The sequence below is a fragment of the Tamandua tetradactyla genome, chromosome 21, assembly GCF_023851605.1.
Source record: "Tamandua tetradactyla isolate mTamTet1 chromosome 21, mTamTet1.pri, whole genome shotgun sequence".
NCBI lineage: Eukaryota > Metazoa > Chordata > Mammalia > Pilosa > Myrmecophagidae > Tamandua > Tamandua tetradactyla.
Window position 1 is genome coordinate 11,808,680 of NC_135347.1, and position 27,210 is coordinate 11,835,889.

Genomic DNA, 27,210 nt, shown 5'->3' on the forward strand with positions numbered 1-27,210 from the left:
GCTATTTGCTCTTTTACTGTGTAGACAATTCTAGGTGGAATAAAAAAATAATGAAGAGAAAAATGAAAGAAATTGACTATAATATGTTACAAGTTAAAACAGTATATGACAATGCTCAGTGCAAACTGTCTTAAGTTTTATAAAAACTTGTTATAAATATTAAAAATGATTAATATAGTCCAATTCCCAGAGATCCTGAAAGGCAGCATGATTTAATAGAAACAGAAGGCTGAATAAAATAAAAGTAAAATAAAGTCAAAATAATCACAATAATCCACCAAAAGAAGAAAACCTACAATGAAGCAAATGTCCAAAATTTTTTTTTTTTTTGGTCATAATAAATGGTGGTAGGGAGAAATTAATCTCACCTAGGACAAATAAATACAAGAGCAGCACAAATCTTAAGATCAATGTCAGGAAAGACAAGGAACAAAAAAAGAAAGCAAAAATAACATGAGTTAATCTTTTTAAACTGAAGTTAAGGATAACAGATTTTCCATCCATATGTTAAGAGGCTGACATAAAAAGAAAGAAGGTTTTTGCCTGTTGCTTGTGGGAGAGGGTTCAATGCTAACAGAAATTAGAATTATTTTTTCCAGGCAAACTTTCGAAGAGAATAATCTATGCACTGGTGAGTGTAAAACAGATATGGTTAAAAGGAAACTGGAGCCCAGATAAGAGCCTTTAATGAATCTGAATCTCTAGACCCATACACATTACCTCATAGTACATGGAAAACTTTTTAAATTGTTGGCCTACTCTTGCCTATCTTTGAGAAATCAAAGGTAAGAGTTTGCATGATGAAATGTGCCATCATTCAAAGGGTAGGTTTCAGGTTACAAATTGACTTAATATGAAATTGTGACTAAGTAACAGAATTATTCTCTACTATTTAGAAAAGAAAATGGTGAGTATTGGCAGATTGCACACATTTACTAAGAATAATAAATGGAATTTTTAAAAATAATTATGATTCCAGCATTTCAAGGCAATACTATAGACAATGGGTAATCTATTTCAAAACCGGAATTGGATAATATGCCCAAAATATCCCTGTTTGTAGGGTGAGGAAACATGGCCGAGGTAAAAATAGAGTTAGTCAGGGGTACACGGGTAGTTCAGTGATAGAATTCTTGCCTGCCATGCAGGAGACCCAGGTATGATTCCCAGTCCATGCATCTCCCCAAAACAAACAAGCAAACAAAGAAAGAAAACAAACATATAAATTAACAAATGGTGCTACAATAACGGGATACACACATGGAAAAAGAATGAAATGTGACCTCTGCCATACTGCATACAAAAAACAAATAAAGTTAGTCACAGTGTCAACCTTACTCAAAAGGTGAAAATGTATCAAAGACCCTAGTGATATGCCACATGATTCTGCCACTAGCCATATCTTGAGCAGCATTTATATTAAATGGCATGAAACCATGGGAAAGCAAGATTATAAAATTAATAGATGACAAAACTCTTGGTGGGATGCTTAATTTGATTCAACTATAGATTAATTCAAAAAGATCAACAGGCTGGAATAATGGGATCCAAATATATGTAAAATCTTGTACTGGGTTTATGAAATTGTTTGTCTACTGTATGAAGGGAAATAAGTTTAGAAGTAGCAGTGAGAATGAAAAATAGTTGGGGAAATTAATTAGTTCACTATTAGATCAACATCTAGGCAAGTGGGGGAAAGGCGTTTTAGAAAGCCCATTTTTGTCTCAGGATGAATCTATGCTCACTAATCTAGCTTTGCCAGTCATAAAGCTAATATTTTTCCCTGTTTTATATCAGTGTTAATTTCTCAATGGAATCAGGAATCATGGGAAGAGAAGTGCTTTATGTATCTGATTACATTTTTACCCTTTAATTATTCTTATGTTACACATAAGAAACCTGAGACTTAGAGTTTACATACCTACCCTAAATTATACAGTCTACCAATAAAGTAAAAAATTGAACTTGGACCTAATTAATTCCAGAGCACATACCATTAACCACACTTCCTCTGTAGCCCTCTGCTATGAGGAAAGTGAGAGTTCTTCCCACTTTGGTAGGACTCGTATTAAGAGGAATGTTGACTACCCTAAGTCCAGCCAAAGAAGGAAAGGGAAGGGGTAAAGCAAGAGTGATGGTTATTTGAGAACTTTGCAATATGAGTAATGGCAAAAGGAACTGAGAAAGCTTTCCTCTGAAAGGAAGAGACATAGAAATGACAAGGAAACCATCATCTATTAATTTAAGGGATAAAAAGTGAAAGAGAGATTATATGTATTCAGTGTGTAAACAGAAAGCTGAGCTCTCTGAGATGGATAATTTAGACCAAGAGGGATTGGAAATTTTTTATTTTTAGACAAAAAAAAAAGACCTTATAATAAACTTGAGCATTATTTTTCAATGGAAGAGAAAGAAATAGTTGTGATTTTCAACAGTCTGTAGAGGACTTAAAGCCCACAGCATGCTTCTAACAGAAGAAATGGGAAATAAAGCAAATGGAATATAAGGGAAATATTGAAATGAAGGGAGTACTGAGGTTAATGATAGTTAACTGGAAGAGTAAGAAGACAGAGGTTTAAAGCACTAAAACAATATAGTGGTAAAGTAGTTGTATAATCGCACAAGACCATCTGCAGAGACTGGAATACTTTTTTCTTTTTCCTTCTTTTTTTTTTTGTTAGCTCTTGACATTCAAGGAAAGCTCTGTCATAACACTATCTGGATACAACTACAAATCTAAGGAACAGATGCCTCAGAGTCTAAATTTCAGCAATAACACATTAATATATCAAAATGTACAGGTTTCAAGAAGAGATTACAGAACATACTAATAAACTGGAAATGCTGACTCATGCAAAGAAGATTAAAGCATTAAAAACCATTGATCCAGACCTGGAACACAACAAAAAAAGACTTTTAAAAATGGTCCTGTGTATGCCTAAAATGCTAAAGGAAAACATGCATGAAGAAATAAAGGAAATCAAGAAGAAAATATAGATGAATACAAAGAGAGTAGCAACAGAGAAAAATTACGAAAAGGAACGAAACAGAGCTGAAGACCAGAGTAAGAAGAATTAAAAACTCTGTAAAGGGGTTCAGCCATAGATAGGAGCTGGTAGAAGAAACAGTGAGCTTGAAGATAAGAGTTGAAAACTCTAGTCTGAGGAACAGAATTTTAAAAGGATGAAGAAAAGGGAATAGAGCCAGAAGAACCTGTAACATACCATCAAACATGCCAATATACACACTGTTGGATTGCCAGAAGTAACAGAAAGAAAAACGGACAGAGAGAATATTCAAAGAAATAATGGCTGAAAACTTCTTAATTTAATGAAAGATATAATTATATACATCTAAGATGCCGATTGAACTTCAAATGGGACAGACCGAAATAGACCCACATTGTGTCATATTATAATTAAATTATCAAATGCAAAAGATAAAGTGAGATCTGAAAGCTGCGAGAGGGAAGCCACGTCATACACATAGGAACCCTAATAAGATCAAGTATCAATCTCTCACTGGAAACCATGGGGGCAAGAAAGCAGTGGGATGACTTATTTAAAGTGCCAAAAGCAAAAAAGCTACCAACTAAGAATTATATAACTGGCAAAACTGTCTTTCAAAAACAAGGAGACACTAAGACATTCCCAAATAAACAATAGCTGAAGAAGTTCATCACCATTAGACCAGCCCTACGAAAGATATTACGAGATTTCTGCAGGTTGAACAGGAAGGACAATTGACAATAAATTTAGTTACCTGAAGAAATAAAGATCTCTCTTAAGAGAGATACTGTAATTTTGGTTTGCAACTCCACTTTTTACTCCTTACAAATTGTAAATAGCCAATGCATAAAATGTAAAGATAAATCAGTGTTTTGGAACTCATAAGGTATAAACATGTCATTTGTGACAAGACCAACTACTTAAGGGTGAGTGATGGAGGGGTATAAGAACATAGTTTTTGTATGTTATTGAGGTTAGGTTGATAGAAAAATCAATATCCATGTTCGTAGGAAATGTCCATAGTAGTGTACATGCTCAAGGAGCATGATATACACCACCTACACTTAAGAAAATAGACTAATAAATAGACTGAAGAATTGGTAGAAAGATGCTGGACTGAGAGAAGAAATAATTTGACTAATGTGGCAATATGTTAAAATTGGTGCATCTAGATATGTGGAGAAAGTAGCGTATGTTGGGGTTCACTATATAGGCTTTGTATTATTTTTGTAACTTTCCTGTAAGTTTGAAGTACTTCAAAATTAAAAGCTTAAATGAATAAAATTTATCTTAGCACATAACTTTGGGTATCACTCTGCCAGGGCTTATTTTCTATATGTAGAAACTGAAAAATTTTGAATTTTTGTACCTACGCTTCTTCATAAGTGCCAGGAGACAAACACATAAACCAATGAAGGTCAATACTTTAGAGGTAGAAGAAATTTAAGAATGTTGAACACTAACAAGACTTTGAGATGCAACAAATTTCCAAAAAATAGTTAGAACATGTATTATATACTTTTTATAGCTCAAGTTTATCTGATATTGCTTAGGTCTTCCCACGCTTCAACATCCCCTAAACCTTGTCCCAAAGCTCAGGTGAAACATTAGCTCAGAAAAGTCTTTTCTACAAGTTTTTCATGCTTCCTTCCCTCTCACTACTCCCAACTACTGAAACTGCATGAAATCTCATCATTTAGACTTTCAATGGCTCAAACCTTTTTTACTTTTAAGTGTATACTATCACATGGTTAATATGTTCTGAACTATCTAGCTCACAAACTTTTTATCAACTCAGTTTCTTATGAAATGCATGAAAATTAGTTACAGGCAGTTTATTAGGGAAACTTTGTAGAAGACAAGGATTTAGAGCTTGGGGTACTGTCAGGCTCAAGGCAAATGAGTTTGAATAAAGTTACATTTAAGCTTCTTTATGAGCTTTATGAAGATTTGGGACAATCATGAAGCAGTCAAAGGAAAGGATGCTGGAAGGAGGTATAAAGTGTGTTAAAACATAACTTCTTCAATGTCATAATTATTCCCCCGGCAAGGTCAGGGTAGCGTCATACTGCAAAATGGGTATCAGATTCTTATCATTCAGTATTGACAATAGACATAAAATATTTTAATGTGAGCAACAGAGTTAGAATGACAGAACATGAATGATAAATCACTTGCCTTTAAAGATCAGAAAAAATCATTCTATACTCTTTCTTTTTAACCTCTGGGTCATGACTTTGGGACAGGGGAAAAGCGCATCAGTGAAGTCATTTCTTTTTCTAATCTTGAGCCCTTTTTTTAATTATTAATTTTAAGATCAAAAATAGAAGACAAAGAAAGAATAAGCAAAATGGTGATTTGGAAGAAAGGGTAGAGAGAGGGAAGCCTCAGAAAGGAGACCAAATGTAAGGATGAGAGGCAGCAAAGGGACGGTGGAGAGAGGAGGTATGCACAGAAGCCCATTAAGGGTTGTTTTACAGATTGTATACAAGGGCCAATTGTGACTTAAAGATTTAGGCAACTTCCACTGTACCATTCCATACTCCTCCCTGGATATTTGTGCTTTCCCCCACTCTACCTTGCTTTGTTGCTTCAGGCCTTTTGCTTTGGGTAATAGGATATGGGTCCATAAAAGTGAATGGATGAGAAAAATAAGCACATCAATTTTTTTTTTTTAATTAGGTTGTGAAATAATTAACCTTGCAAATCCCTTGAACATCCAGATGGGATGAAAGTGAAGACCGGAGTGAAGGCTGTTCACAAACATAATATCAGCAGTTTCCGAGCATTATTTTACGTGTAAAGGAGATTTGGGCATGCGTGGGGAGATTAGATTCCCAAATCTACCACAATAAAAAGGTTTGACAATTGCTTTTTCACATTAATTTCTTAAAACGAATTATCTCATTTTAAATGTAAATGTGCATGCTCATTGTTTGTTGATCTTAGAAGTGAGCATGTATGCAAAAACATCTTTTTGTTCCTGGATATTAAGGCTTTGAAAAATAACTTGTTGATTTTTTAAATATATAGCCCTTGTGGTGGTTTAGGGCTGTATATTCCATGGAAAAAGCATGTTCTTAAATTTAATCCACTATTATGGGTATGAATCCATTGGAAGTAAGAACTTTTGATGAGTTACTTCAGTTCAGAAGGTGTGGCCCACCTTAATCATAATGGGTCTTAATCCTATTACTAGAGTATTTTATAGGTGGAGTGAAATTCAGACAAAAAGAAAGCCACAAGAAGCTAGAGACTGGACATCAATGGAACCCGGAAGAGAAGGGAAAGAACAAGAAATGTTGCTATATGTATAATCATGTGACAGAGTTGCTGAGACACCAAGGATCACTGACAGCCAACCCCAGAACACCAGTTTTCAGGAAGAAAACATCACCTTTGATGATGCCTTGATTTGGTCTCTCTTTTAGCCTCAAAACCATAAGCCAATAAATTCCCATTGTTTATCCTGACCCATTTCATAGCTTTTGCTAGCCTAGGAAACTAAAACAGTCCTCATCACACAGTTGTGTTTTAAAAACTGGGAAATAATATTAAATAATGATGTTTCTACTACTTACAAATTTTAAGCATGAAATGTCATGTTCCCAGTCCAATTGAAAAGTTTCAGTACTTTTAGAAAAGCATGGTATCTTCTTTATTTGACTTAAAAAATCCCTTTATTCAATTCCAACAGGGAAACAAACTTCCAATAGCATCCATTTACACTGTTGCTAGTGACAACCATCAAATTTTTAAGAACATCCAGGATTATTGTTTATTTAAACAAACTTAATATGTGCCAGATAATTCCTAAAGTATTTCTGGTTTAGAGAGAAGTCCACAAGTCATATTTATGATTTCTCCTTTTTATTTTTCATTTTTTTCTCTTTCTCAAGTTGTCTTTCCATTGAATCTTTCTAAAGAACATCTTGGATAGCTATACATTTTTAGAAGTTTATTTTTAACAGTTGCATTTGTACCCTATTGCATTTATAGAACAGAAATCTGTCCTATATAACAAACCCTCTCTTTTAAGTTCCATACAGGCTTTTCAGACTGTGACCAGTTGGACAGACATTCCATTCAGTCACTGACAGGTCATTCTGACCAGACAAATGCAGCTGGGGGATTAGAATTTTTCAGTCATTGAGTAGTTCTATTGGAGAAAAATTTGTGGTCCTCCAAACAGGCTAATTTATTCCATATATGCTTATGGTGCCATAAACAATCTAAGAATTGCCCAAGCAGTACATTGTTCTTGCTATACAGGAAAAAAAAATCATAGGAAGACCAAAGAATAATAAGAAAAAAACATGGAGAAAGAATACCCACAGTGATTTATGTGTACCATATTTTTAAGGTACTACACAACTTTTACTATAGACTAACTTCCTTGAGACAAGCTTTGACTTCCTTGAGACAAATTAAATATGCCTTATCTGAGTAGCATGTTCACAGGTGAGGGGCAGGAGAGTTTAGAGAGAAACACTGACAGTATAGAGGAGCCCAGGGAACAACTAAGGACCAGTGGGAAGAGAAGCAATCAAGTCAAGAGAAAATGTAGAGGAATTTGCCTTCTAAAGGAAGAAGGCCACGATAGAGCCCTGAAACTGCAGGGGAAAAATAAATAAATAAATAAATAAAAGCTGATCAGTGTTTAAGAAAGTTCATTTACTGGATTCACCCATGTTAATTTAGTTTATAGCTTCTGCTATGATTCTTCAAATGAATCAAAGTCACAAATCTTTATTTTACCATTTTTCAGGCTGCTCTCAAGTATGAAAACATAGACATGTGGAATGCCAAAGTAAAACTATCCTAACAAATGAAGTTGAACTGCATAGTCAAGCTAAAATGACAAACTTAGACACACTAGTAATATAAATCAGTCTTGTAATAAATATTAAATACCTACTATGTGTCAGGCACTGTGGTAAGCATTCTGCAAGCATAAAGTAATTACCATGTGTTATTCACAAAAAAATAAAATTAATTTACTCCTATTATTATATCCATATGCAGATGAGCAACTGAGCCTTAGAGAAATTCAGTAATTTGCCCAAGGTCTCACAGCTAATAAAATCATTAAATGAGGATTATCACTTAAGTCTGTAGGACACCAAGCATGTGTTTTTAAACACTCTATGGCCCAGCTCAACTTTCTATCCCCTACCACTCAATATACAAAAGTGGAAACATAAACTGCTGACTTTGCCTCCTTTATATGTAGGGACATTGACACCTGTCATTTTTTTCCAATCCAAGGTTGGTCTTTCATCTCCTCACTGCCCTGATGACATGAGAATAATAGTCTAGTGGTTATGGTGGCTTCCAATGACTACTAAATATCCACAATGGAAAAAATCTCAGACACTACTGAATTGAATAAAGAGGAGCCTTACCTAAACGGACTTTGTACCTTCTTACCTGTAGTTCTTTTCCCTCTCTCTCCTCTCTACACCACCAGGTTTATAAAATGGCAGAAGCCATTTGTTCAGGAGTCCTTGACAGTGAGAATATTTCTTCAGCAAGACATATGACTGACTCTCACCAAGTAATCTTCCATAGGGAAAATGGAACGCTGGAGCCAATACTACTTTCCTTTTTTAGCCCCTTGGCTTTTACTATCACAGTAAATTAATAAAGCATTGCTGGTTACTTTAGTTTGGTTCATAGTCCTAACTGACCACCTCAATATCTGGTAACTCTCAACCAAAAGGATCCATACATTAAAGTCTGAAATTAGGAACTGATAACCATTCTATCCAACGTATTTGTTGACTGCTCATGTGTATAGAAAAAAATCAAGATTCAGTTGAATAATGAAAATCAAGCTTACCTTTTATAGTCTTTACTGAGTTTAAAAATGATAAATTAAGAATTTATTTTTTAAATCCCAATGATGTCAGTTGCATTGAATGAAACATTACTGTTTTAGTTTGTTAAATGCTGCTGGAATGCAATATACCAGAAATAGAATGGCTCATATAAAAGGGATTTATTAAGTTATAAGTTTACAGTTCTAAGGCCTTAAAAATGTCTAAAATAAGGCATCCAGAAAAAACACCTTGATTTCAAAGAAGGGGTGAACAGCTTCTGGGATTTCTCTGTCCATTGGGAAGGCATGTGGCTGGTGTCTGAAGTCCTTGCTCTTGGTTCACTACTTCCAGCTTCTAATTCCAGTGGTTTCCTCTCTAAGCACCTCTACGCCTTCACTTAGCTTCTCTAAGTCAAAATTCTGGATTCGGGCTTGCTTAGTGTCTCATGGGAAGACACATGGTGGTGTCTGCTGGGCTCCTTTGCTGGCTTCTGTTGGCTTTCTCAGCTCCTAGCATCTCCTGAGGCACCTGCATTTCCAAATGTCTGAAACTAGGCTTTCTCCATTGGCACGCCATACATCTCCAAATGTCTGTGTCTATGTCAGCTCTGAAGTAACTGTTCTCCAAGTGTCTGAATTTCCTACAAAATGTTTCCCCTTTTAAAGGGCTTCAGTAAACTAATCAAGACCAACCTTGAATGTGTTGAGTCATATCCCCATCTAATCAAAAAGCCACACCCACTGTTGGGTGTGTCACATCTTCAAGGAAACAATCCAATCAATGTTTCTACCCTAAACAATAGGTCTGCCCCCATAAGATTGGATTAGGAAAGGAAACATGGTTTTTCTGGGGTGCATAACAATTTCAAACAGCATAATTACTTAAAGAATCAAAGGATTTTGTTCCATAAACTTTCAAGAGGATTTATTTGTAGTTTTAATTCCACAAAACAGTGCAGTTAATTTCATGGATTTTTTAAACTCCTGACTCAAATGACCTTCTTCACTTTTACTGGCTGTGTCTAGGATTTGCTGATGGGAAGATCTCATCACAAAGATGATGATTTCAACATCATATATCCATAAACAAACATTTTTCAGCCATAAAGTCATAAAACAATTTGTAGAGATCTACACCATGGAAAAAATTAGAGGACTGAAACCCTGCATATTAGCGGACAATGGTGATAGAAAGGGGTACTACAATGTTTAGAATGCTTTGGTTCAAGCAATGTCATATAGGAAGAGCTTCACAAAAAAGTACTTGATGGATATGGAAAGAAAGGAGATTTGTGCATAAGGAAATACTGTTCTGTTTCAGAACCTCTGAACATAGATTTTCCAAAGAACAGTTTTAATGAGTAGCACATTTCTTTCTTTTTATTCAATATTGTTGCTAGAATCCTTTTTTTCTTTTTTTCCTCCATCTAACTGGTTAACTTGACACTTGAATTTCCAGCAAGTCTATTTTGAGGCATCCTTCAAAACCTCTCTCCTCACATATCCAAAGGAAATAGAAGAAAGAGTTTTGTATCTTCAACAATATGAGGTGTTAGGTGTTTCAGTTGATTCTGAAAGGCTCTGTGACATCTCCTTCTCAGTCTTAATTTGAAAGGATAGATTCTTTTTCTGGTTAAGCTTGAGTTTTCTCTAATGAGAAAGAGTTAGAAAGAAAAAAGAGCTCTTAAGATTTTTGATTCTTATAAACCTAAGTAAAAAGTAGTCACTCAATTTATTAATTTTCTGGAAATTATCATGTCTCCACAACTCTCGTTTGGATAGTACAGAATGGCTTTACATACAGCCTTTTTAAATTAAATCTCCAAATTAAGAAAAGAGAAACAACTACTTCTTTTCAAGCTGTAGAAACTACCTCCCTCCTCTTTTTTCACTACAATTTTTAAAATTACAGTTCTAAGTAAATATTTCTGAGAGTAGGTATGGCTCTACATATAGTCTTTTCATTAATTCTCCAAATTAAGATAAGAGTAACAACTATGCTTTTTCAAACTATAGAAACTACCTCCCTCCTTTTTTTCACTGCTACTTTTAAAATTATAGTTCTATGGGAAGCATTTTGGAGAGTAGGATGTAATAATTTATTAGGTAGCTTTTGGAAGTTGCATTTAATCCTAATGCATAATCCTTTTGTTTGCTATCAAGAGGGGGTGATGAAGGCAAACTGAATGATGAAGAAAAATTTTGAGGAAATTTGCACTGCAATCACTTATTGGATAAAGGCAACTTGAGTTTCCCAAATGATGTAATCATGTAAGTTAAAATATATAGACTCCAATAACAATCTTGGTCACCAATTTCAAGAGATGGCATAAATTTATTAAAATATAATTCATCATATCAACTGCAAACATTTACCTGAGATAATCTTATTTATATATCAGGATCCTTGTATAGATGATATGCCCATGGTTAATAATCTTTCCTGGACTTAGATGCTAAACAAACCCTGCTTTATTGATTTCTAGACACAATTACATTTAGTTTAGAGTCATGTATAGCTTTTGCAAGGGGACATTAAGTAATAATGAGAGCAAATTGATTGTCTCCTATTAAATTTATGTGAGGCAATACTGTGGTTTATGAAGGGATATTTAGGATAAATATACATTTGGCCAAGTTTATTTTCTTGATAATTGTCCTATATAGATTGATGTTTGCTTTATATTCATGTCTTTCTTTCTGTTTATGCTTTCAATAAAACAATTTTTTGAAACATGTCTCATTATCTTAAAAGATAACACCACTAAAAAAGGAACAAAAGAAATGAGTAAAAGGCAGACACCATTGATTTAAGACCCTGAATTAAAGGAATTAAAATTGTAAAAATCTCATTTTTATGATCTTGACATTAAAAAAAAAAATTGCATCACCTGAACAAATTGTAAGTAAGTTACTCTCCGTATACAAAGCGAAATAGGGTATTGAAGCAATTTAATTTGCATAATAAATGCCAAAAAATGTCACTTTTACCTAAATAATTCAGATTTTTAATGCTAAGATGTTTCTATATTGCATTATGCAAATTATTACTCAAAGTCTGTCATTTATAATGAGTCTTTTATTTCCCTCCAGCTCCATACCAACATGACTTTATTTGAAAATAGATTATTGAGGCTGTTCTTGAGAAGGGAAATATGGCAGCATTAGTTGTCTATATCTAACGTAAAGGTTAGTCTGTAAGATAAAACGTTGATAAATTAGAAATAAGATTGTTAGCCAATGAAAAACTCAACTGAGTAAATTACTTACTAAGGAACTAGTTAAGAAACAAAAAAGATAATCCACCCATCTTTAATATGAATGAAATAGAGACTACATTGATTTCTAAAACACAGTATGGTTTATTTGTAGGCTCTGAGGAAAATGGACTTGGGGGTAGTTCTCGTCTTCAGAGGAGGCTTTTAAAGGTCCTTTTCTTGGATTGATAAGAATCATGATCCTCTTTCTCCTGGTTCCTTGATTCTCTACCCCTAACTCTTCAACTCCTACTGGTCTCCTGGTTCCAAAATTGTTATTGATCCTTGGGCTATTAACATTACGCATTCCTTAAGAACAGGAGATCAGTCTTGAGCCTCTTTGTCGCCTCCACATTGACCACATAATTCAGTGCAAGCAGTCCTTTGTTTATTATTTTTTAACTTGTGTGATATCTTTGAACAGTATCTCCTAAGGAGCTGGAGTGCCTGGTCTTCTTGTCCTTACAGTATTAATAGCGCCTTATGCCCAATCACCTAGAAATGATCTTCTTACCATTTACAACAGGGCTTCCCCATAGCCATATTTAGTATATTTTTTCCCAACTGACAATGAAAATGAAAGTGTTGTTGTAAATATTTATGGCTAACTTCAAGCAGCTATCCTTGAGAGGTTCTCATGCCGATTTAAAAACACACAGTGTCCTATGTGCAAACCTATTCATAGACATTTATCCGAATTCATGAACGAGCATTTGCATGACTTTGAGGTGCTGGGTACTCAAGCAGTAGAATGCTTATTTAATGATGCTTAAAAACTCAAATTGTAACTAATCGGAGTTTAAATAGGTAGTGTAGTGACTGTACACCGCATTGCACTAGTAATACTTATTGATCTTACCATGTGAAAAAAAAATGCTTGGGACCGAATCCTTGAGGTTCCAGAAAGGTCAAAAGGAAAAATAAAATCATCCCAGACTCTAGAAAGTTCACCCAGATGGACTCGAATGAGCAAAATAACAGAAAAGATAATGATTACCTCCCTCCCTCATAAAATTTGGAAACCAAAACCAGATAAAATGGGGTAAAAAGTTCTACAGTTTGGAACAGGTTTCAAGTACTGGTCTTCAGATCATATACTAAACAACCCATCTTGATTCCTGTTAGCAGCTGTGGAACTTTGCACAGGGTTGTGACGCGAGTATGGGCCCTGAGAGGCATTACCTTAAATGGCTCTCACACATAGAGCCAGCAGATAATCTAACTCTAAAGTATTATTTCTTTTAAAAGTTATCTTTTGAAGAAGCATTACTTTCCTAATGAAGAAAGCTGGACTAATGCCATGAAAGCTTTTCCTAAGGAATAGGAAAAACTTGAAAAACAAGTCTCAAAGCAAGTTTGTTAACACTATCAAACTTTTTACTGTGGAAACAGAATAGATTTGATAAGAACAGCATCCATTTTTAAAGCTTTCTTTTATTTTCTAATGTATCTCACTGATAAGGAGAAGACACCATTGTGGCATATAAAATTGACAGTATAATTCAATATAGTACATAGCATAGATTAAAAGTTAAGATATATCACAGATATGTGTGTGATTACATCTAGGTATATATATATTAACTCTTAATTAACTGTTATATTTTACTATCTCATCATCTTTAGTAGAGTAGCCATATCAAATTAGCATCTACAGCATCATTCATAGTAAGAGTTTTTATCCCCTCTATGGAATAAGAAAAAGGGACCTCTGGGACAAGTTTGCTAAATGTGTGAGGTGCCACGTTTTTCTGACATTTGCCACTACTCCAATCACTGAAGTCATTAAACCCTTCTAATTTTACACATAATATACCCTGTTGGGATGATGACTTGCAGACAAAATAAGAAGAGACAGTGGGTAGTTACTCTGTGTGCCTTTCAATATACTTGTATATTTATTATACTCCTGCTTCCATCCCGAACAACTCAGAATCATTCCCGCACAGCATAGAATTAGGTTGAGGTGAACTATTCTAAGGACAACATCCTAAAATGGAAAGGAGCAGATGTAGCAGCATTCCTCAAGTGACAGCATTCCACAACGAACACTTTCTAATCCAACCAGAATCTGTGCAGGCAATTTCACATATGTATTTATACATTGTATGAATGAGTGATCTATTTCAAACTGCTTGTTCTTTTAGTTTTTCTTTTTTCTCCCTAAGGAGAAAGAGTTGCCTGGGCTTTAGAGTTGACCAGATGGACAGCACAATGGCGTGCTGATACCATTTGTGCAGTGAAAGGAAGAGATGATTTCAGAGCTCTCCCTATTCTCAAAGGATCCAGACTTCCATCTGTTGGGAACAGCCAAATTCAATGCTAATAGTCCAGTTTAGACACTAAATTCATTCAGTTATTTAGAGAACTCTCCCACCAGTGCCACTCTCTCACAAGTTTCTGGTTTTATGACACAATTTAGGACCCCATGTTTGCAATGCTGTTAGGGTCACAATAAGAAACACATGTTGCAAGTGTCTAAGTAAGGACAGCATTTTTGCTGTCTTAGAAAAGTAAAGGGAAAGAGGCATACTGTGGTTGAGTGTCTTACTTAGGTAATAAATCAAGAGCACAGTCAGGAAGTGGACACATGCTTTCCAGTTCTCTCCTATGACAATGCCAAACAGTCACACAAAAGAAAAGTTGTATTGCTCATGTCAGCAGCCAAGTAAAATAAGACAAAGCTAGCCTCAATGGCTTATGTTTTTATTATTATCAACACCCTTCCCGCTATTGTTTTCAACAGTATCGTTTGGTAGCATCAACATCTGAAAAGTCACCAGTCTTCCTCTATACAGGTGATTGTCTTTTATCCTCTGCAGACAAGCCCTTGCACAGTCTGTCTAGGCTGGAATTACGGAGGAGCAGTTGATCTCCTTGCCAAAGTCCTGATTGCAAAAGCTATCATTGAGAAGAGCTGGCAGTGAACTTAGAGCCCAGCCAGCACATTCTAAAGAGAATCTTTGTGTGAGCTGATGCACTCAGAAGGAAATAGGGCTGAGGCTGAAAAAAAAAAGACCAGTTGGCATACACATTAATAGGCTTGGAGTCAAAAGTAAAACAGGTTTACTCTCTGACAGTTGAGATTTATCCACCTCAACAACTAACATCGGGTACTTGATGCCTTTTTCTCACTTCTCAGATTTAGGAGTTTGCTGGAAATGTAGAAAATTAGACATGAAGGGAGCTGTTCTCTGGTTCTGTAAAACACAGCTTCCTTTGGAAATGGAGTTAGGTGAAGAACAATTCTCCTGGCTGGAGTGAACATTACCATGATTCATATCTTCATACAAACGAAGTCAGCATGGCTGGGAAGAGATAAGCCATGCAAACAGAGAGACAGGTATAAGGGATACTTCCCTCCGGTCACCTGAGCTCCAGGGAACAGGAATTAAATGTCTTCCGATAGTTCCATTTGACTGCTAACTACAGTATGTACTAGGATTTTAAGTTATAATTCACCTGCTGATTAGTGGCCCTGAGTCAAACAGAGCTATTCTACCAAGGACAGAATAGACAGCATGGAGTGAAGCACAGATTCTGGAGCCAAGCTGACTGCCTCTACCTCCCTGGTCAAAATGTATAGTTCATATAATGTGGCAAATCATTTCACCCCTCTATATCAGCCACCACATAGGACCCCTCTGAGGTAGAAATGAGTTGTGTGCGAAGGACTCACAACTGCGGCTCTATGCCTGATCATCACTCTGCCTCTATTACCAGCTTACAACGTTTTGTTTATAAGAGGCCTTCAACATGTTTCTTACGTAACTTGGTTCAGACTTAATGAGAATGCACTGCTCTCCAAAGTCTAAAAATTAGGATGTCAGAGTGGCATTTTTGTCCGATGGCCTGAGTGCAAATCCTGGTTCTACTACTTGGTATAAGAACTTTTCGAAGTGTCAGTTCTGTGTTGTGTTAAGTTAGGAGAACATCACTTAACTCCACTACTGTGGGGTTAAAATGAGGTATCAATTATGTATGTGATTTCCCTGTCTTTCGGGAACTAGATAAGATTAGCTCAATAGCCCAATTTCACAACCCTGGAAGTTCAAAATCATTTCCAAGGTGACTGGGAAATGGGAAGAGGAAAACTTTCCTTCCTATGGTCTCTTTTACTTTAAGACGATTGCTCCCAAATATTTTGTCACAGTTTCTTAAACCAAAACTACAACCATGAAAACTGTTTCTGAGAATCTTAGAATTTGCTGATGAGCTGCTGGTTATCAGATGGAAGCTACATGGCATATCCCATGGCTAAAAAATTCAAAATCCACATCATGCCTTCCTGTTCTCTAGATTTCAGTCTCACATCCTATAGTTGATGGCTGTTTTCACCCTCCAAGATTGTTCTTAGAACTCCAAATTCAGAACAGTTGTGATGCCCAAACTTACATAGTCTAATCCATCAAGTGTTCAACAAACAAATGCCCTTTCATTTAACATCTTCCCTCCCCAGAAAACAATTATCATTATAAGTAGAACTTTCAGAGAATTTTTCATTTATTTGTCACATTAATATTAAACATATACTTTGTGGTAGCAACACAGAAGAAAAGTGTAGCTATAGAAAGCTGAAAAGCAAAGTAACCTACCCACAAAAAAGTTCCATCCAGTAAGTCACAATATATTAGCTACATATGCAACAGTTTATGTTTATATGCACCCATGTGCGTGACAAGTAACCCTCCTTAATTCTATTGATTTCATCTGCTATCACTTCTTTGTATGGGCCAAGGACTCAAAAGAAACAAAATGTTCTGTGTTTTCCCAATCGGTGGACTCAATCTTCAAAAACAGACAATAAAAAACATACCCAGGATTTATTTTGACTATTCATAGTTCATGCAAAATAAATTGATGTTATTCATTTCTTAAGTAGCTTCATAAGAGGTATATAATAGATTTGCGAATAACTCCTGTCTTTCATCAAGTTTTATATGTTATACGTAATATATACCTACATTATATATAGTCACAAACGAATCTAAAATGAAGCCTTTCACAAGTGCACTTACTCAAAAACTTCAGATGAGAATTGGCTCCCTCGGTTTAATCCTCCAGCAAACATTTATCCAGATGCGCTCACTCCACCCTGTCACAGGAAGGAACTAGTAATTGTTTCTCTGTACTGATATGCTCTTATAATTAAAGCTTTGAGAATGTGGGTAAAAAGCTGCTTGGTGTATATAATTGAAGTCAGTAAGAAATTTAAAGGCAAGCAAGCCTTGTCAGTAGTACTTAGTATTTAATACAAAGACACCCAGGTGCTTAGAAATTTATTCCAGAGGAAAATAGAGATTTGCTATATTCAGAAAAGAACATCATACAATTAATTTGCAAATTCTTCCAGAAGAACCAAAGATGCTTGGATACTGAGTGAACAGAAACATGATTTTGTAAATCAATAAATGAACCAACCAAACTAGAATAATCTGAACCTACTATATGTTTAATCCTGACATTCAATCCTTCAGCTTGAGAGTAAGGAGGAAATTAAAGAAATGTAAGAAACCATTTATTTCTAGCTTGGGAAATGAGTCTACAGAAAAAAGAATACTTAGACAAAGAAAGCAGAAGTACAAAAAAGAAAAAAAAACTAAGTGCTGGACTGTGCTACTAATTACAGAGTACAACAAGAGTTCAGAAAAGAACAACAAAATAAGGGAAAAAGTCATCAGGGTAAGTTTCATAGAGCAACACACAGCTAGGCTTCAAGGATGGAAGCCAACTTGAAGGAACTCCTAGTGGTCAAATTTAGGACAATTTGTACAACAACCACAAAAAGGGTTAAAAACCAGTGAATAAAATAACAGTCCATGAGCTCATACTAACAAAAAGAAAGAAAGAAAAAAATATATGGCAGAGAAGGGTCAGTTACTTTTTAAGGTAGAATTCCAATTGATAAATATGGAAGAAATAGTGAAAATTAAAACTCCTCATTTTGCAAACACCTCAGTAAAAAATGCTGCAGGCAAGAAGCACTGTTGGATTCTAAAGTTAGGGGGCAAAAGTATAAGGAGCGATAGGATATCTGCATTATCTATAGTAATTCCCCGGAAAGTGTTTAATAATTACAAAAGAAGAAATGACAACTTTGTAGTAGGAAACCTTGGCAGACACCACTTTAACCAAGTGATCAAAATTAAAATCAACAGTAACATGATATATGAACATCATGTAAATCCTTATATAATATACTGAGAAGTGCACAACTTCACTCCTGCCATGTTCTTGACCGGAATGCATGACATCCATCTAAATAAGAAAATATCAGGCAAAATCAAATTGAAGGACATTATACAAAATATCAGGCCAGTGTTCTTCAAAAGCTGCGAAAGATGAAAAAAGACTAAGAAACAGTCCCAGATTTGAGAAGAATAAGGAAAATCAGAACTAAATGAAATGTGGGATATCTAAATTGGAACCTGAACCAGAAAAAAAAAAAAAGACATTAATAACACTATTGGCAAAATTCAAATAATAGCTACCGATTATTATTCTAGGTTTAGATAATAGTACTATGATTATATATAACGTATCATTAGGGGAAGCTGGGTGAAGGATATTCAGTGTACTGTTTTTGCGACTTTTTTAAAGTCCAAAGGTATTTCATAATTTTAAAGAAATTAATAGAATTGTGAATACAATCCAGGGCAATAAATGATAAGATAAGGCAAGACAGGATTAAAGGATTCCTTGCTACCTAAGGCACAGTATTGAAATGGAGAAGCAAAGCCCCTGGGTCTGTGCCGGTAGGAGTGGGAGGGGACGTTGGAGCCTGCAAAGAGTGTGCTAGGCGAGAAAAGACCCCAAAACTCAGATGGGAGCTCCACCTTGCTACAGAAGGGAACGTGTGTAGGAGTTTTGAACAAAAGAGTGATATGATGAAAGTACCGTAAAAGGACAATTTGTCCAGCAGAAAATGTAGCGTAGATACTGCTTACACTGCCTCTTCCTGTCAAATGAATCTAATCCCCTTCTAGGACAGTGGCAGATGGAGAACTGTTCTCTGTTAAAGAAGGTTTTCCCATTCCTTCTTCCTTAGAGGCAGGGTTGAAGTTTAGGGTAGGAGGGGATAGATACTTTAGAAATATTGTCAGAAAGGCACTAGTAAAATATAGATGGCCATAGTGTTTAGGAAACAAATAGAAATAACCCAAATACAAGAATAATAGAAATTGTGTGTGTTAAACCAAAGGCCAGAAGAGTCAGGTAGCAGCAATAAACCAGACTCTTAATTAGTAGAACAAAACATAGGAATTATAAAACCGTTCTCTACTTCTGTAAAGGGTTGGGCAGATTCCTTCTAGAGCACATTTCAAGGTCTGGGATACAGAATAAAGGTAAATATAAAGAACCAAAGAAGGTATAAAAAAGGCAAATCATTAAGACAATTGGGAGGGGTCAAAAATAATTGTAAATAACCAAAGATCTTAAGAAAATGCGTTTTGAAAAAGCTGAAAAGAAGGATTAAATATGAGTTTCAGCATAATATTAGCGCATTATTCCAACACTACTAATGGAATTGGTAACCATTTACTTTCAATGAGATTGAAATTTATCTTTACACTATCTCAAAGAGATATTTTGCAAAGCAGATTAATAATGCAAATAAAGGCACTATATAAAAAGCTTTTTTATTGACATACTATAGACCCCTGTCTAAAAAGCAGGTAATACTCAAACTTCGCTGCTGACTTATTAAAAGCTAAACTTTATATATTTTTAAAGGTGTTTATTTTTAGGCTTAACTCCCACTATTTAAAAATCTCATCTTTTTCTTTTATCATCCAGAAAATCATGAAGAAATTAAACCTCTGTGAACCAATTTAAGTTTCTTCTCTCTTGCTCATCTGCCTCTAAGCAGACTACTTGTTACAAGTTAAACGCAGATATTGCCACGCAAAACATACATAGAGACTTTGAGTGTACACGAGGGTAAATGAGGTATGGCGCTCTGTGTAAGAAGCAGGTGGCCTGTTCTTTCTAAATAGATAGGAGAAAATATTCCTCATACTCAGTAATAACTGAGACCCCAAGAAGGTTTTCCAGAAATCAAAGAAGGAAAGAAAAAAACGAAGCCTAGAACAGTAAAGACAAATGGCTTCTATCCAAAATTCTACACCAAACTAGAATTAACCCACCTACCCACCCATATCCACACCCACACAAAAGTAAGAGACGGTTTTATCTGAGCTCTTCTTTCTCCTATTTCCTAACTTTGCAAAATCCTTCCTTGCCCTCACAAAAATGAAGTGGTGCTCACAGCCAGCTCTTTTAGCAGCCCAGACTCCCTTGGGCCCTCCCACTTCTTATCCTTCCCTGAGGGAGAGAGTAAATCATTCCAGCTGGGCCCAGCCCTGCTTTCCCTTGGCCCAGTTCCTCAGCAATCCCCCAACAAAGGCAGGCAACCCTGGGCTTGCACTTTCAACATGATTCTTAACCCTCTCCCTGACATGGCACTGATGTGTGAGAGTCCCTGCAAATCCAAACACCCCACCCCCAGCACTCAAGTCCCAGAGCTTCAGAATAGTCAAGAAAAATACACAAAATCCTATTTGGAAGGTTGGAAATGTTTGGACAAGGGATAGTAGTGATGACAGCGCTGAGATATGTATGTATGAATGTGGTTCAAAGGAGAAATTTTAAGTTGTATATATGGTAATAGAATATTTTTTAAAAAAATCTATGAAACTGCACTACACAAACAGTCGTCCCTAAATTAAACCATGTGGTAATGTTAATACTACAATTATTATAATATGCTACCATCAATTACAACAAATGTACCACCTCAATGCAAGTTGTTAATAATAGGGTGGAATATAGGAATCCTGTATGTTATGCATAATGGTTGTGTAAATCCATAACTTCTCTAATAATTTTTCTTTTACTCACAATGCCTTAAAACAATTCCATAGGAAACCCTAAACCTACAGTTTGGTTCATCTTCCCAGTGTTTTCTATGGGAGAAAACTCCAGAGTGTATTCAAAATACTCACAGAGCTCACTAATCTGTAGGGTTCTGACTCAGTTCTCTTCTCTTTGCTCACTCAGGTATATGTGTTTGGAGTTCTTGGTGGTAATGAAGGCTCAAGAGAAGGCTGAGATTATTCTTGGCTTTTGCTCTCAGAGGGCAACAGACTTGCTGACAAGGGTCTTTGTAATTGGGTGTCCCTGGGAACTACTTAAGTGCTAGTTTTATGAAGTACCTGCCTTCCCTGCACTATTGTAAATCTATAGAGGTTCTGCCTGGAGGAAATAGACATATATATGTATTCTCTAAATAGTAGCGGAGCTACTATCACATAATATCTTTCCCAAACTCCAAACCAAACAATCTCTAATATTTTCAGGAATAGTAGTAATTGGTGTATTTTAGGAGGTCAAAGGAAGCCGTATCCATTGTGACCAATGAGCAATTTTCCAGCCTGATATATGTGGGATGAGGAATGTGATATACATGATTTGGACAATTGATATCAATGCATATATTTCCCAGGACCTTTGAAGTTGAAATTGACAGAAGTCCCACTTAGTCTGATCCAGCTGCAAGCAATGGGGGTGGAGCTAGTGAGGAACATGTTGGGAGTGGGGAGATATGTATTGCCTTTTGTAACTGCTAAACCCATATATTGACTGCCAGCACACATTCCATATCATATCAAATGTTTTTGTCAAGAATCGAGTCCATCTTTCAGCTCCACTTTCTTCTTTGCTGACTTCATTCATACACAGATTTCCTTAAGTGGTAGCACAAATGGTCTCTAGGATTTGCAGGTTTTCATACTCTAACAGTAACAAGGGAAAAAGAACATCTCTTTCCATATACCTGTAGTTCCAACAAAAATTTCCAGGTTTAAATCTCAATGTACACGTGGGCATGTACACACACACACACATACAGACTGGTGGACACACACAGACATACCACACAACCACCACCACCATCAACAGCAGTAACAACAACAACAACAAAACACGGCTGTCCACATTTAAGTCATTTCAATCACGTGACCAAGAGTGGCATCCTCTGTCTGTCACATCTGGCTCATGTGTCAACCTCTGGAATTTGGGGGGGGGAGGGAGAGGCCTAGCTGTACCACATGACCTGAGAACAGGGAAAAAACAAGGTGCAATAACCAGAAAAAAAGAAAGTGGATATTTGGAATGCAAAAAATAAGATCTCTTCCAACCTAAAGAGCTCAAACTTCTGATCATTATAGCATATTTCACTTATTTTTCTAATACCATTATAACATCCTCTCTGTGAAAAAAACACATAAATTCATTTCTAAAACTTTCTCCAGTATGATATTTGCATCAACCACATGATAAAATATTTTAACACTTAATGACAAAATATTTTAATGACAAAAATATTTTAAAATATCTGTAAATTAAACTACACAGCCCTGAATTATCAATGTGTCAAAGAAGAAATAACAAGAGAAGTAAGAAAATATTTGGAGGTGACTGAAAATGAAGACACACTATACCAAAATATGCATGCAACTCTCAGGAAATTTATAGCTCTAAGTGCCTACATTTGAAAGGAGGAAAGATCTCAAACCAACCTAACCCTGCACATTAAGAAACTTGACAGAGAAGAGCAAATTAAGCCCAAAGTACATGGAAAGAATTTAATAATAAATATGAGTGAAAATTAATAAAATAGAGAACAGAAAAACAATAGAGAATGAAATGAAAAGTTGATTATTTGAAGACACAAACAATATTGATAACATTTTGGTAGACAGATCAAGTAAAAAAGAGAAAATTCAAATTATTAAAATGAAAAATGGAAGAAGGAACATTACTATTGATCCTACAGAAACTGAAAGGATCTTACAGTATATTATAAAAAACCTTGCCAACAACTATATAACTTAGATGAAATGCAAAAATTCTTAGAGAGACACAAACTACTAAAACAGATTCAAGAAAAAGTAGAAAACCAGAACAGAAATATAACAACTAAAAGATTTGAATTAGTAATCATTAAAAAAAAAATTCTCACAAAGAAAGGACAAGCTTAGATGGCTTCACAGGTGAATTCTACTAAATATTTAAATAAGGATTAATACCAATTCCTCAAAAATTCTTATAAAAAATAAAAGTGGAGGGAACACTTAGACATTAGTTCTGTAAGTCTGGTATTATCTTGATATCAAAACCAGACAAAGATATTATAAGGAATAGATTAATATCCTTAATGACTGCAGATGAAAATCCTCCATAAAATACTAACAAACTGTATCTAGCAACATATAAGAAGGGTTATATACCCTGATCAAGTGAAAATTATACTAGGAATGCAAGGTTGGTTTAATATACAAAAATGAATTGATGTAACAGACAACTTTCACAGATAAAGGGAAAATGAACCCACATAATCATATTAATAGATGCAGAGAAAAAACATGTGACAAAATTCAACAATCCTTCATGATAAAACCACTTAGCAAACTAAGAATAAAATGGAATTTCCTAAACTTGATAGAGGGTATATGTGCTGGTTTGAAACTATTATGTACCCCAGAAAAGCCACGCTCTCTTAATCCTAATCCAATCATGTGGAGCAGACCTATTGTGTGGGTGGGACCTATTGATTTGACTATTTCCACAGAAATGAGATGCTGCCCATTCAAGATGGTCTTTATTAGTTTACTGGAGTCCTTAAAAAGCTGACACAGATATCTGGAGGTACCTGGAGACAAACAGAAACTCAGAGAAGAGGCCACTGGTACCAGGAGATGAAAACAATAAAACTCAGCACAGAAGTGTCAGTAGACATTGCCTTGTGCCTTCCCACGTGACAGAGAAACCGTGGCTGTGATTGGCCTCTCTTGAGTGAAAGTGTCCTCTTTTTGATGGCTTAATTTGGAAATTTTCATGGCCTTAGAACTGTACATTTGTAACCTAATAAATCCACCTTAAAAAAAAGCCAGTCCATTTCTGTTATATTGCATTCTGGCAGCATTAGCAAGCCAAAACAGATTCTATGAAACACCCACAGCCAGCATCACACAATGGTGAAACAATGAATACTTTACCCTTAAGATCACGGTCAAGACAGGGATGCCTGCTGTCATCAATTCTATTTGAAATTTTATTGGATGTTCTATCCAGAACAATAGGCATGAAAGAAAAGTAAATGGCATCCAGATTAGAAAGAATGAAGTAAAATTATGCATATTCAGATGAATCTTATTGTATGTAGAAGATCCTAAGTATTTCACTAAAAAATCTATGAGAATAAATGAATTCAGAAAGGTGGCAGGATGCAAGGTCAACATGCAAAAAAATAATTGTATTTCTACACATGTGCAATGGGCAGTCAAAAAGTGAAATAAAACAATTCCATTTAAAATAGCATACGGTGTCTGAAATATTTAGGAATAATTTAACAAAGGAAGTGCAAAGCTCTTACTCAAAACTACAAAACATTTTTGAAAATAAACTTTAAAACCCATAAATAAATGGAAAGATACCCCATGCTCATGAATTGAAAGACTTAATATTGAAGAAAATTCTCTTCAGATTGATCTACTTACAGCCAAAGTACCACCTGCTCCCCCCTTTTCTTCAGAAATTGACAGACAAATCCTAAAATTCATACATAAATTCAAGGGACTGAGCATATTCAAACTAATGTTGAAAGTTTCAGTTAGATAATTCACACTTACCACTTACTACCAAGCTACAGTAATCAAAACAGTGTGTTACTAAAATTTAAAACATTCATAAATAACAATAGAATAGATTTGAGAGTCCATACATAAACCAGAAATAGTCAATTAATTTTTGAGATAGTTACCAATATAACACAGTGAAGAAATAAGAGTCTTTTTACAAGTGGTGCTGGATACAAAACTTTCTGCAAAAAAAATGAAGTCAGACTCCTATCTCACACCACATACAAGCTTTAACTCAAAAGTGATCAATGATATAAATACAAAAGCTAAAACTATAAAACTCATAGAAGAAAACATAGGCATAAGTCTTTGCACCCTTGGATTACTAGATGATTTCTTGGATATGACTCCAAAAGCATAAGAAGCCAAAGATAAAGTAAATAAACTGGACATCACTAAAACTAATATTTTTTTATTCAAAAGATACTACTAAGAAAGTGAAAAATAAAGCCACAGAATGGGAGATAGTTTTTCAAACCATATATTGGATAAGGCACCTGTATCTAGAATATATGAGAACTCTTATAATTCAAAATAAAAAGACACTCAAGGTAAGAATGGTCCAAAAGTCCAAACAGAAAGTATTCAAAGAAGGTGTACATAGCTAAAAAGTACATGAAAAGATGCTCAACATCATCAGTTATCAGGAAAATACTAATCAAAACCAAAATGTAGTACTATTTCACACACTCAAGGATAGTGTTTTGGTTTGCTAAAGCTGCTGGAGTGCAATACACCACTAAAAGGTTGGCCTTTACAATGGGAATTTATTTATTTATAATTTACAGTTCTTAGGCCATGAAAATGCCCAACTCCAGGCATCAACAAGATGATATCTGGACTCTGAAGACAGGCTGCCAGTATCCAGTTCACTGCTGATAAGACACATGGTGGTGGCTGATAGCCCTTCGCTCCAGGATTTCATTGCTTTCAACTTCTGGCTTCTCCCTCTGTGGCTTTTTTCTTCAGTTTCTGTGTCATTTTCTGTGAGCTTTTCTGAGTGTCATCTCTCATAAAGGGCTCCAGTAAAGGGATTAAGATCTACCCTGGGGCAGGCTTCAACTGAAGTAACCTAATCAAAAGGTCAACCTATATTAAATCTTTACCCACAGGAATGTATTAAAATAACATGACCTTTTCTGGGCTATATACAAGCTTCAAACTACAATACATAGCTATCATAAAAAAGATAGTAAGTGTTCATGAAGGTGTGAATTAACTGGTATCCTCATACACTTGCGGAAGGAATATAACATGATACAGCTGCTTTTGAAAAGTCTCATAGTTCCTCAAAACATAGAGTAATCGTATAACCCAGAAATTCCACATCCAAGAGAAATACAAGCATATGTTCTCTCAAAACCTTGTACACAAATGCTCATGGTGGCATTATTCAGAATTGCTTAAAAGAGCAAGTGTCATGGTCAGGTTCATGTGTCAATTTGGCCTGGTGGTGGTACAGGTTTGCCTGGGTAGGCAAGTGCTGACCTGTCTGTTGTATGAGGACATTTCATAGAATTAAATCATGATCATATTGGCTGCATCTACAGCTGATTCCATTTGTAATCAGCCAAGGGGAGAGTCTTATGCAATGAGTGATGTTTAATCTAATCAATGAAAGTCATTTAAGGAGGATTCAGAAGAGAGTCTTGCTTCCTGCTTCTGCTGGTGAGCCTCTCTTGTGGAGTTTGTCCAGACCCTTCATTGGAATTGTCAACTTCACAGCCTGCTCTACAGATTTTTGACTCTACATTCCCACAGTTACATGAGACACTTTTATAAACTTTATATTTACGAATATTTCTTGTTGATTCTGTTTCTCTAGAAAATCCTAATACAGCTTGGTACCAGGAGTGGGTCTTAAGAAACAGAATCTTAAAAATGGGTTTTTACAATGGGTTTTCTACTCTGACTGGACTCAGAGGCACTAAGGACTCTGGTTCCCATAAGCAGAATGACATGGGGTGAGTAGACAAAAGAGATAGTAAAAATATCACCATTCAATTTCTCTAATGCTTCGCTTATATGAAGCCAGGCCCTGGGGAATAATGTTTTTGACACCTTTATGGAGTTTTGTGGAAGTAGGAGGTATAGAGATGTTGGCTGGTTGTTGTTAGGTATACTGTATACGTTAATAGAGTGAAAGAGACAGGTTTAAGGCCTCAAATGTGAAGCTTAAGCATTGTCTGACAGACGTAAAGGTTTCTATGAGTGTCCTGAAAGAAAATCTTATTTCCTATAGCCATAGACTTGAGAGCTCTGAAAAACAGACTCAGAATCTTATTGTTAAAGTAGCATCTTTACAACGTAAACTGAAATCTCAATCTTGCATGATGTCTGCCATTAAAGTGAAGGAATTGATTGGAAAGGAATGGGACCCTGAAAAATGGGATGGCAACATATGGATTGATAATGATGTCAGT